We start from the raw sequence: 12,169 nt of genomic DNA on the forward strand, positions 1-12,169 counted from the left end.
AAAAATTACAGATAAAGTTTCTCTGCTTAGTTTCATCCACTACCCCACTGTCAGAGGCATCCATTGTTAAGAATTCTGTGTGTGTCCTTCTAGTCTAGGCTCTCTTGTGTTAGTCTCATACTTAAGTATTCATAAACACTACATAGTATTTATGGAAACAGTTACCATTGTTTCATGAGCATTGTTGATTTTTTTCGTTGATAGATGTAGCTCTAGTTCATCCATTTTGTCTGCTAAATAGTATTTCCTCATATGAATATGTATCCATTCTCATACTGGTGGACACTTAAAATGCTTACAGTTATTAAATTTTGCAAACATTTTAGCTAGTGTGAACATTTTGGACACCTCTCCTATGTATGTGTATGAGGGTCTTTCGAGGGAATATAACAGAAATGGGTGCTGGTCTTATGGAATACACATTTTCAAATTTAGCACATTTTGCCAAAGACTCTAACGTGATTGCACCAATTTAAACTCCCAACAACAGTGGACACTGTGTTTCCCCATGTCCTGGCCAACATTTGTTATTATGGGCCTTATAAAGGATGCCCCTCTGATGTGAGTGAATTTTCTTTGCATTTCTTTGATTACCAGAAGTATTCAGCAATTTTTTAAAATTGAAATATAGTCAGTTTACAATGTTGTATCAATTTCTGGCATAAGCCCTAAAATTTCAGCTTACGGTACATATATTCCTTTTCATATTCTTTTTCATTATAGGTTACTACAAGATATTGAATATAGTTTCCTGTGCTATCCAGTAGAAACTTGCTGTTTTTCTACTTTATATATAGTAGTTAATATCTGCAAATCTTAAACTCCGAATTTATCCCTTCCCACTCCCTTCCCCTCAGTAACCAAAGATTTGTTTTCTATGTTTATGAGTCTGTTTCTGTTTTGTAAATAAGTTCATTTGTGTCATTTTTTTAGATTCCACATATAAGTGATATCATATGATATTTTTCTTTCTCTATCTGGCTTACTTCACTTAAAATGATGATCTTTGGGTCCATCCATGTTGCCGCAGATGGCATCATTTTATTCTTTTTTATGGCTGAGTAGTATTCCATTGTATAAATATGCTACAACTTCTTTATCCAGTTACTTGTTGATGGACATTGAGGTTGTTGCCATGTCTTGGATATTGTAAATAGTCAGCAACTTTTCATATGTGTATTAGCCTAAAAGTTTCCTTTTCTGTGAGTTACTTGTTTATACCCTTTGTTTATTTTCTTTTGGGTTGTGGCTTTTTTTTCCTTCCTGTTTTACTGAAATATAATTGACACATAGCACTGTATAAATTTAAGGTATATAGCAGAATGATTTGACCTACATACTTCATGAAATGATTATCACAATAAGTTTAATAAACATCCATCATCTCATATAAATTACAGATTAAAGAAATAGAAAAAAATTAAAGAAATAGAAAAAAATTATAACTGTTAAGATTTACTCCTTAACTTTTATATATGACATAGAGCAGTGTTAATGATATTTGTCATGTTGTACATTACATCCCTAGTACTTATTTATCTTATAACTGGAAGTTTGTACCTTTGACTGCCTTCATCCAATTTTCTAATTGGTTTATTAGAGTTCTTTATATATATATTTTAGATCTCAATCCTTTCTCTGTATATATATATGCATATATGTATATAAAATATAAAATACATATATATATGTTTATGTGTGTGTGTACACATACATAAATAATATCTTCTTTCATTTTATTTCTTATTTTTCAGCTTCATTTATGGTATCTTTTCCCAAAAAGAGGTTTCAAAAAAAGTGATGTTGTCAAATGTGTTAATTTGGCCCTCCATGAAATTTTTTTTTACCTTGTCTGAGAAGTCTTTTCCTATTTCAGTGTCATAAAGCTAGCAGGCGTGACCCTATATATCCTTCCAATAGTCTTAAGGTTTTGCTTCTGACCTAATACAACAGGAGTGTGTTTTTGCATGTGGTATGGGACATAGGGAATAGAATTCTACTTAGTTATTTTCTCCCTTTAAAAACCAGTTGCCCCACAACATTTATTGAACAATGCATCCTTTACCCACGTAATTATAGTGCTCCCTTCATTATATACCCAGATCCTCTAAGTGTCCTTGTTTGAGGGTTTTTTCTGTCCACCAGTCTATGTGTTTAACCCTGAGCAGACACCACTGTTTTAAAAAGCCACCACTTTTAATGCTGGCCCCCAACCCCCGCCGCTATCCAACACCATCAGTTACCTTGTCCCTGTGATTCTAGAGAGCACCAGTGACGTCCAAGAATACCCATGACCGCTGGTGGGGAAACTTGGTTTCCTGGCAGGGTTTTTTGGGGCATTTACCATCTGTATCTTCAACAGGCTTTGTGCAGAAATCAGAGCACAAAAAGCAATTTTTTTTCACCATCTAAGATATGGTTTTGAGATAAAAGAAGAGAGGTTTGCATTCGGCTGAGGGAGTGAGTGAGGACATAATCAGAAAAAGTCTCAGAGGTTGCAGGCCTCTGTGACACCTAAATGCAAGCAGAGAGCACACAGCTGGCTTCTGGGCCCTTCCTTGGAGAGCTTGCTGCCTTCAGGAAGGCTCTGGGAAGCTGTGGAAGTCAGATATCACTTTCTCTAACTCAGGGAGAAAAGAAATTTTGGCCTCCTCAACCCTGTATGTGACTCTACACACCTGTCTTGGTTCGTACTGATCAGACCTTCCTGAGTGGCCAGTCCTTCCTCTTCCAAGAGGGCAGAAGTCTCGCCTTTCCTTCTGGCAACCCGGCCCTCCCAGCAGGTGCTCAGGCCACTGAAAGGAGGCTGTAATCTGGCTGGGACTTCCTAACTCTTTCTCATGATGGGGGAAGACGGATCCCACTCTCTGTCGAAAGTATAAAGCCTTCGATTCTTAGGTCTGGAAGGAGCCAACAGATGATCATCTCTGTCATTTGTTTTTGTGTTTGTAAAGAGGACACGGGTTGGGAAAGTTTCAGTAGCCCATCCAGGCTGCAGTGCCGGGATAAGATGGGGAAAGGTGGGGAAAGCTCAAGAATTCAGGTCTCTGGGTTCCCACTCAAGTTCACTTTTCACTCTGCTGCTCTCCGACTGGAGGGAAAAAGATTGTGAGGGGAAAAAAAGAAAAAAACCCTGCAAAACTCTTCTTATGTGTGCCTCTTGCCCTGGTGGCCTTGGGAGCATGGGGGACTCCAGGCTGCAGGACTGAGGGAGAGACTACATTTCCAGAGATGATGGTTCCTAGAAATAGGCAATTTCTATATCTTCAGAGATGGGCCCCAGGGGAGGTACAGATTGAAATTCAGTAAACCTGCAACAAACCGGAAGTTTTGGTTTCTCATAGAAAAGAGCATGTGGAGTCCTTTCGGGGAGTTTACAGAGGAAAACTTCACCTCACTCTAAGGTCATTTGTGAATCAGACCTTAAAAAATTGTCCATTTAGTCCCAGTGAGCTGCATTTTTATTTGAAAAGTCTTCTAGCTTCATTTTTGAATGACATTAACTTGTTAGCGACTGTTCACACTGTGGCTTTAGGTCGTTTTATTTCAGCAAATGCCATCTAATAGCTAAAAGGTAAATCTATCTGAAATGGGAAGCATTGTTTGACATAAGAATAAGCATCCAACTTAACGATGTCTGTATCTTCGAAATGGGGACGCCTCTGTAGACTTCTGGAGTTTTGAAGAGAAGCTGACAGAGCATCACGGCCATTGCGCCCTCTTGTGCAGGCAGACCTCGTATTTATTGTGCTTCAATTTATTGTGCTTCACAGATAATGATTTTTTTTTTCAAATTGAAGGTTTGTGACAACCCTGTGTCCAGCAAGTCTATTGGCACCATTTTTTCCATCAGCATTTGCTCACTTCGTGTCTGTGTCACATTTTGGTAATTCTTACAATATTTTATACTTTCTCGATACTACTATATGTGTTATGGTGACCTGTGATCAGTGATCTGTGATGTTAGTACTGCAAAAAGATTATAACTTGCTGAAGGCTCAGATTATGGTTAGCACTTTTAGCAATGAAGTATTTTTAAATTCAGGTATGCATATTTTTTAAGACATAATGGTGTTGCACACTTCATAGACTACAGTATAGTGTAAACATAGCTTTTATGTGCACTGGGAAACCGAAAAACTCATGTGACTCTCTTTATTACTGTAGTCGCTTTTTTGCGATGGTCTGGAACGGAACCTGCAATACTGCTAAGGTGTGCTTATATTCTGCTGGTCAAAGCAGCCGTAGAAGCCAGAGATAAGGGCAGGGAACTTAGACCCTGCCCCTTGGTGGGGAAATACTAGAGAAGGTGTGGTTGCCACATTCCCTTTCCACCTCTTTTCATCTGAGGCTGTTGCCCCAGCCTCTCCTTCCAGTCCCCCAGTCTGTTGCGGCCAGATCACTCTGAGAGCTCCTGAAGTCTTCCATGCTTCTTTCTGCCCCTTGTCCAGCTGTGTGCTTAGAGCTCAAGTAAAGACAGACACAATCTCAAATGATCACCGGGGCAATTTTTAAAGGTATTATTCCTCAGCTGTTGCAATACTTTGGGACACATAAAGAGTAGGACCAGGGTCCTCTATTTTCAGCACAACTTACATCACCTTTGAGGGTCCACCAGTAAGAAGAAAGGATTTTTGTTTGTTTTTAATCTCATCATGCCTGAAAGATGTGTTTGCTGAATATTCTCTCTTTACTGCATGTGACTGTTGTGAGATAAAAATTTAACAACCAGTAACAAGTTTTATGTGCTTTCTGAAGGAATAAAGATTAGAAAAATCTCTGGAGACTTTCAGGCTTTTAATTGAGTAAGATATCAGTATAAAGTAAGAGGATGGGGTGGTGTCTGTTGAGGGGCAGAGGGAATCCACTGTCCATGGTGAGACTTAACAGTCAGCACACAGTGCCCAGGGGTGGTGCCAAACAAGGTGAAACAGGTAAACCAGGAGACCTTACCTGGAACCAGGGGAAGCAGTAAGAGGGGCTGCAGCCACCACCCACATAGGTGTTCTACTCCCCTTCTGAAAATTACCCATCAAGCCGATGTCATCTCTTGTCTGGATCATGACAGTAGCTTCCTAATTGGTTTCCTCATATTTTTAACTAAATTAAGTTTCAAAATAAAATCTTGTCATATTACCTCCACCTTTCTCCTCTGGTAAGAGCTTCCAAAACTTAGGATAAGAACAAAACCATAACCACTAACAAGGCTTGCATAATCTGATTCCTGCCTATCTCACTGCCTGCCCTCCACCCAGCCACACTCCCCCCCACCCCCATCCCTGGACCATCTCTCAATATACTTACTCTTGCTTTCAGGTCTCTAACCACAGTGGCATTTTTTTTCCCAGGCCCCATATGAACCCAGTTTCTTCAGCCACATAGCCTTGATGTATGCTGTTCCCTCTGCCTGGAATGCTTTTCCCTTCCTTCTTATCTGAGCTCCCATGAATTCATCACTGATCAATCGTTAAAACATGAGAGCGAGCCATTCAGAGGATCACACAGTCACAATAGGAAAGGGGCTGGCAGGTTATCTCCTCCAGCTGCTCCCAGCACTTGGGCAACAATGGAGCACCTTCATCCCCGTGTAGCCTTCAGGCTTGTTCCACTTGTCGTGGAAATTGGCCAAACTAGTGGTAACCTCTTCTCAGCAACCTTGGGAAGAGTTGGTAGAAAATCTGAACTTAGTCCTGCAGTGTATGTCTGAGACAGGAGAGGAGAATTAGGAAATGTCAATGCCAAAGGAAAGGACAGCTGTTGACACAGAAACTCTTGCTCACTGGGCTGAGTTGGGCTTCTCTTTTCTCAGATGCTCTTAGCTTTCAAGCCTTAGAAAATCACTGAATCCCAACTCCTTTGATTTTACCCAGATGTGATTTATTCAGGGCCACCCAGTGAATTAGTAAGAGAACTGGGACTGGAATGCAAGCCTCTTCCTGATAAGGAACGTGGGCAAGTCTGGAGTAGATGGGATAGTCCAACTCTAGGCCTCACCTTGTAAGTCCTCAAGGCACCAAACTGACATGTTACTTTCCTCTGCCTCAGAAAGGGAAAAGCTTGGGACTCCTCCCTGGTTTTTAGTGATGCCCGTACTCCTTTGGACCCTGCCTGTCCTTCCAAATTCTCTGCTTTTGCATTCACCCAGTCTCCCTCCAAGTGGAAACTCGTTCCTCGGGGTAATCAATGTCCCTCTCAGCCAGAACAGTGTTACCAGGGAAACCATTCCAGGCAACCGACTTGGGCTAATTGAGATGCAGCTGCAGAGCCCAGGGCCTGCGTTAAGGGCAGCTGCTAGCAGAGTGGGCAGTTTTTGGCAACTCTGGAGTATATTGTACCAAGTGGGACATGGTAATTATGTATTTGTGGCTTTCATTGTGTGCCAGTTTAATTGTCATGGATACATTGTTGTTTTTTTAATTTTTATTTTTTTTCCCAGACACTCAGCAAAAGAGGGAAATTGATGCCATAGGGCAGGTTTCTTACTGGAAGAGGCATTCACTTGGGTAGAAAAATAAACCCAGTGATTTAACACCATTTGATTGGTCAGGAAGTTGTTCCTAAATGGTAGGCATACAACCCCAGCGTGGCTGTCTCGGGGCCCTCACCAAGGGCCTGTAACTGTGTCAATGTGAATATTAACAATAAAAGGTGAGTTGGGGTTGGGACGGTGGTATACAATTTCTCCTGAAGAGAAGGGCCCGAAAGCTTCATTTCATTACTGGCCAGTCCCTGGCTGCAAGACTGTAGGTTTTTTGAAACCTTTGCCCTGTCCCTTGCTCATGACAACTTGGAAATACGGTGTCTATTATTTTAGGCATAGCCAATGCAGGAGGGTCCCAGCGTATGCATGGGATTATTTATGTGGGGTAATTTTAACCATGGTACCAGGGAGAATACTGTTTTTACCTAAGAGTTGATAGATTGGCTAAGATAACCAGCTCTTTAAGTGAGTCTCCAATATGGTGGATATGGTCAGTTTACATGGAGTTTTCCTGGTAGTTCATCAATTTATGATGACAGTACAATGACAACAATAGCCAACATGGATTGAGTGCTTCCGATGTGATGGACAGCTCTCCCCAGCTTTACCTGCATCATCCCCTTCAGTCCTCACCGAGAGCCTGGTGTGGTGGTGCTGCATGCCACACCAGAAAGGCTGCAGAGAGTCTCTGCTCAGATCTCAGGTTTGGTGATGTGAGGAAGTTAAGAATATATGACGGAAGTTTGCCGAGGCTTTCCTCTTTCTTTTCGGCCGTCGACGTGCCATCCAGACTAAGGAAGACCCGGAAACTTAGGGGCCACGTGAGCCACGGCCACGGCCGCATCGGCAAACACCGGAAGCATCTGGGAGGCCGGGGTAATGCTGGTGGCATGCATCACCACAGGATCAACTTCGACAAATATCACCCAGGATACTCTGGGAAAGTTGGTATGAGGCATTACCACTTAAAGAGGAACCAAAGCTTCTGCCCAACTGTCAACCTTGATAAATTATGGACCTTGGTCAGTGAGCAGACACGGGTAAATGCTGCCAAGAACAAGACTGGAGCTGCTCCTATCATTGATGTGGTGTGATCGGGCTACTACAAAGTTCTGGGGAAGGGAAAGCTTCCTAAGCAGCCTGTCATCGTGAAGGCCAAATTCTTCAGCAGAAGAGCTGAGGAGAAGATTAAGGGTGTGGGTGGTGCCTGTGTCCTGGTAGCTTGAAGCCACATGGTGGAGGGTTCATTAAATGTTATCAAGTGCTTTTCAAAAAAAAAAAAAAGAATATATGACGGAAAACATGGGTTCCAGTCCTGGTTCTACTCTTACTGGCCTGTGGAACCTGGGGTCAGTCACTTAAGCTCTTTGAAGCTTGGTTTCATTTTGAGCAAAGTAGGAGGGAAGTGAGTCGCCTGTATGCTGCGGAGGGCTGCGGTGGTGGAGGTAATCATGATGGTAGCTCAGGTAACGTTACCTTAGTATTAACGTGCTTACTGCATATCAGGTACTGTTCTAAGCAACATGTGTGGGTTACCTCATTTAATCCTCACAGCAATTCTGTGGAACTTACCAGATTTAATTTTTTTGGTTGAGGCACAGAGAGGTCACACAGCTAATAGGTGGTAGAGCCAGGATTCTAAGCCATGAAATCTACCTCCAAAGCATTTCCTGTCATTCCGTTGCTGATAGGATCAGAATGAATGCCTTTAGTCCTGGCTGCCGTCCTGAGGGAGCACCACTGGGGGTCTCTGTAATTTGCCTCGGCCTGTATTGCTTGTGTAGAGACCACTATAAAGGAATCGGCTTCCCTAATGCATTTTGGGTCTTAGATTCTGTGGGGAGCCCCACATTTCGTCTCCACTACAGCAGCTCTTCTCCTTTGATGTCAGGGTGTTTGGCTAAGAACTCTTGGGTAGCTATGATCCAGCTGGGAGCTGCCCAGCTATGCTGCTTGGATGATCATCCTTAGCTGATCCCGTCTCTTGGGGTAAATCTTAAGCTTTGGATTTGGTGAGGGTCAGATTCTCCTGCCTTCACTGAGCATTCTGTCCAAAGCTCACTGTTGCTTGGAAGGACCTGTATCATGCATTATTCAGAAATGTGGATGAGTTCTGGGCCAGTGCCCAAACCCTAGAAGAAATCACCTAGTAGAGCCAAGACAATTCAGGCAGGGGCCTTACAGGAATTTAGCAAGGTCTCCAGTGCTCACATTGTCTCTGACTTTTGGTTTGTATGGCAATGCATGTATTTATTATAGGCAGAGATTCACATTCTTTTCTTTTGTGCTAGTAATTTGAGCCAGCTTGTAGGAATGGGTAGGTGGAGAAATATGTATGTAAGTAAGGCTGTAGTCTATTTTGTGGGACCATTATATTTTTTTCCCAGATAGAATTTCTTATTTAAAGAAAATGATTTTCAAAGCTGGTATTAAGTCAGATTCTATGACAGGTAGGCAGTGGTTCCCAGCCTTCGCTGCACATTGGAATCAATGGGGAGCTTTAAAAAATTCTGAGGTCTGGTTTTAATTGGTTTTAGGTGTGGCTTGGGCATTGCAATGCTTTAAAGGCTCCCCAGGTGATTCTAATGTGTAGCCAGGCAGGACCAGCTTCATGGGTAGGCAAACTGTGCAGTCACACAGAGCCCCATGCTTAGAAGGGCCCCACACTTGGCTTAATGCTCTGCTCTTACCATCTTGGAATTCTGAATAATTTTTGAACAAGGGATTCCATGTTTTCATTTTGCACTGAGTTCCGTAAATTATGTAGCCAGTTCTGCAGCCAGGGTTGAAAGCATCCCTTATAAAAGATGATTGCACATGCACCAACTCAGGGTCCTCTTAGGAGCAACATGTCAGTCAAGCTTAGCACTAGTACCCATGAGGGTTTGGACGTGTCCTGGTATGTTGTACCCTGTGGTACTTTTTTTCTTTTCAAGAGACTTTGCAAAATTATTCCTAAGGTAGTTATTAACCTTGCTGTCCAGTGCTGGTTGCGAAGCACACACTCGGACTACTAGACACAGTGCCAGGAGGCCTGGTGTGAGCCCATCTTTCTAGGAGGCCTCTCTTGTGATGGAGACTTGGGCAGGTGGACTCACTGCAGTTGCTGTGCACCCCGCTGCCTTCTCCAAAACCGTATTCCATCATCAGCTTCCCCTTGTCTTTCTGGAAGTTTTAATCTCTTTTTTGATTCTGGCACTTTCCACGCTCCTAAAAATAACTTTCTGCAAAGTACTACACTTCACCAAGAAGCTCTTTGGAAGAGGAGCTGCCCCTCACCAGCTCCACGTCCTTAGAACCATTCTTTAACCCTTTGTAGCTTGGCTTCTGCCACACCAGCTGCCCAAAAGGACTCTGTGCAAGGCTGCTAGCTCCCTCCTAGCTGCTAAAATTGCTTTATTTCAGTTCCCATCCTGCACTTCTCTAGTGAACATCACAGTGCAGAAGACGTTTCCACCTTGTTATAAATGCAAGTTCATGGGCCATACCCATACTACTGACACAGAATCTCTAGGGAAAGGGGCCCAGTGATTTTTTCTTAAAATCTCTTCCATTGATTTCTACGCATGCTAGTGTTTAAACCCACTGCTTTACGGATGTTTATTGAAGAAATTTCATCCTAGCACTTGTAAGACTTAGTGCACTACCTTTTATTTCTAACTTCGGGTGTCAGCTTTATGTTGAAATTATACAATGCTGGGAGGTAGCTGAGATTAGTGATTAAGGGCATGGGATCCAGAGCCACTAAGTTGGAATTTCAACTCTGTCCTTTACTACCTGGGTCACCCTGGGTGCCTCAGTTTCTTCATCTCTACAATAGGATAATAATAGCACCCACCTCATAGGATTATGGTAAGACTTCAGTAAGTTAATACATGTGAGGCAGTTAGAACTGTGCCTGTGTATATTGAGGAGTCAAAAAATTTTTGCTTTTAGATTGTATTTTTATGCTTTTTTTTGTGTTTAAATTTTATTTCCTCCCAAAGCTAAGGTTAAGATGCTCAACAGAGGAGTTCCAGTCGGATGAGTTTCTGTCTTACAGTTACTGGGACAGTTGTCCTTCCCCTCCTAGTTCAAAGCTGTGGTCTGCAACCATTTTCCTCTTCTTAGGTGCCCCAACCCTCCTGAGATACATGCCCTGCTCCGATCAGTGATAATGATTTCCCATGGCAGCGGTTCTCAGCTGGTGATCCTCTCCAGCTGGGATTCACTGACCTACTGTCATCTAGGATCTTACTCTTACTCTGGCAGTATTGAGTTAATTTTAACACAACAAGAAAGCATTCAAAAACTGGAGCAGGAATGACTGTTGAAGTTGTAGAGAACTGGTTCTCAACTTTTCTGAGCAATAGAATCACTTGAGTATTAAAACAAGAAGACCAATAGTGCTCAGGTCCTACCCCAAATCAATTAAACAGAAGTCTTTGGGCATGAGGCCTGGCATTGGTGTATTTCAAAAGCTCCCTGGGTGAATCTAATGTGCTGCCAGAGTTGAGAATTGATGTCAGGTAAGACATGGGACTCAGTATTGGGAGGTAGGGGATGGGACTGGTCTCTTGGGAAAAAGAACAAGCCCTCACACCTGTTGACCTCTACAACTTACTTGGATAAAATGTCTCAAACATATTGAAATAGAAGTGTCTACAAGAGGCCAAGAGGGAGATGGAGATGGACTGGATGATTTAATGGGCCATCTCTCCTGTAGTTAATTTTGCTAGATCTCTTGCGCTGTATTGATTTTGTAAATTGCTTTTGTCACATCAGCCCCATCTGCCTGTGGGAACTGGTGGGTCTTAAAAACTGAATGGGGGGTGGGCAGATTAATCAATATCAAGATTTATTGACTTGGGACATTTATATTAACTGTAGTGAAGTCAGGATTAATTTTAACCTTTTCAATACTTGATTAAGTGGCATAGTTTGTATTACCTATGGGGTATTTTGCAAATACTACCCTTCATGGCTTTGGTACAGCTCTCCCCTCCACTTCCTCAGTGACTCCCCTTGTTTGTGAAACTATCAGGATTTATATTATAATACAGCTGAATCAAGATACTCTTCAAAGGCCAAGCCACAACTATAAGAAGAAATCCTAAGTTCTGCTTGCACGTTACCTCTTTCCAATTTCTCCCGTGAAATACATGTTCTTTTTTTTTTTTTTCACTCGGGTTAAATTTTCAGCTATTTTATTTTCAGGAGCAGGAACTAGAGATATACATATTTTAAAAATTCTGTTCTTTATGGAAAATTTGCATATTGCTTTTAAAAAGTCAACAACTACTTTGTTTAATTAAATAATTAATGCCTCTCACCAAGAAGGATTTACCCTATCTTTTTCAAAGGGCATACATGAGAACACTTCAAACACAGCCTGTTCTTATCGGGGATATTTTTCATATCATTATGCATGAGCAGGGCTCACCGTTAAAAAGAGAAGAATTTTGAGTTGTCTGGTCTTGGTGAGGGGGGTGCATGGAATCATCCCCTTCCCTAGCTCTCTTGGTGCTCTTATGAAAAAATACTAAATCTGTCTGTAAGAATTGTGGCCATGTTTTGTGGGGTACGAGATGGATCCAAGCTCATGATTCTCCCTGGGATCTGTCCACATGATACTGGGCTTGTAAACAGGTTACAAGACCGTCTACAATGATGAAAAGATGCTGTCGTCATGGGGGGGTTGTCATAGTG

General features: G+C 42.2%; 1 protein-coding gene and 1 pseudogene across 10 annotated transcripts in view; both read left to right on the plus strand.

Moving 5' to 3' along the window:
• The window catches only part of NRXN3 (neurexin 3), a 1,622,069-nt gene that overhangs the window by 297,338 nt on the left and 1,312,562 nt on the right, over positions 1–12,169 (plus strand). The gene's annotated exons all lie outside the window — the stretch shown is intronic.
• LOC102544332 (large ribosomal subunit protein uL15-like) lies at positions 7,066–7,768 on the plus strand (annotated as a pseudogene).

Source organism: Vicugna pacos, chromosome 6, assembly GCF_048564905.1.
Source record: "Vicugna pacos chromosome 6, VicPac4, whole genome shotgun sequence".
In the NCBI taxonomy this organism is placed as follows: domain Eukaryota; kingdom Metazoa; phylum Chordata; class Mammalia; order Artiodactyla; family Camelidae; genus Vicugna; species Vicugna pacos.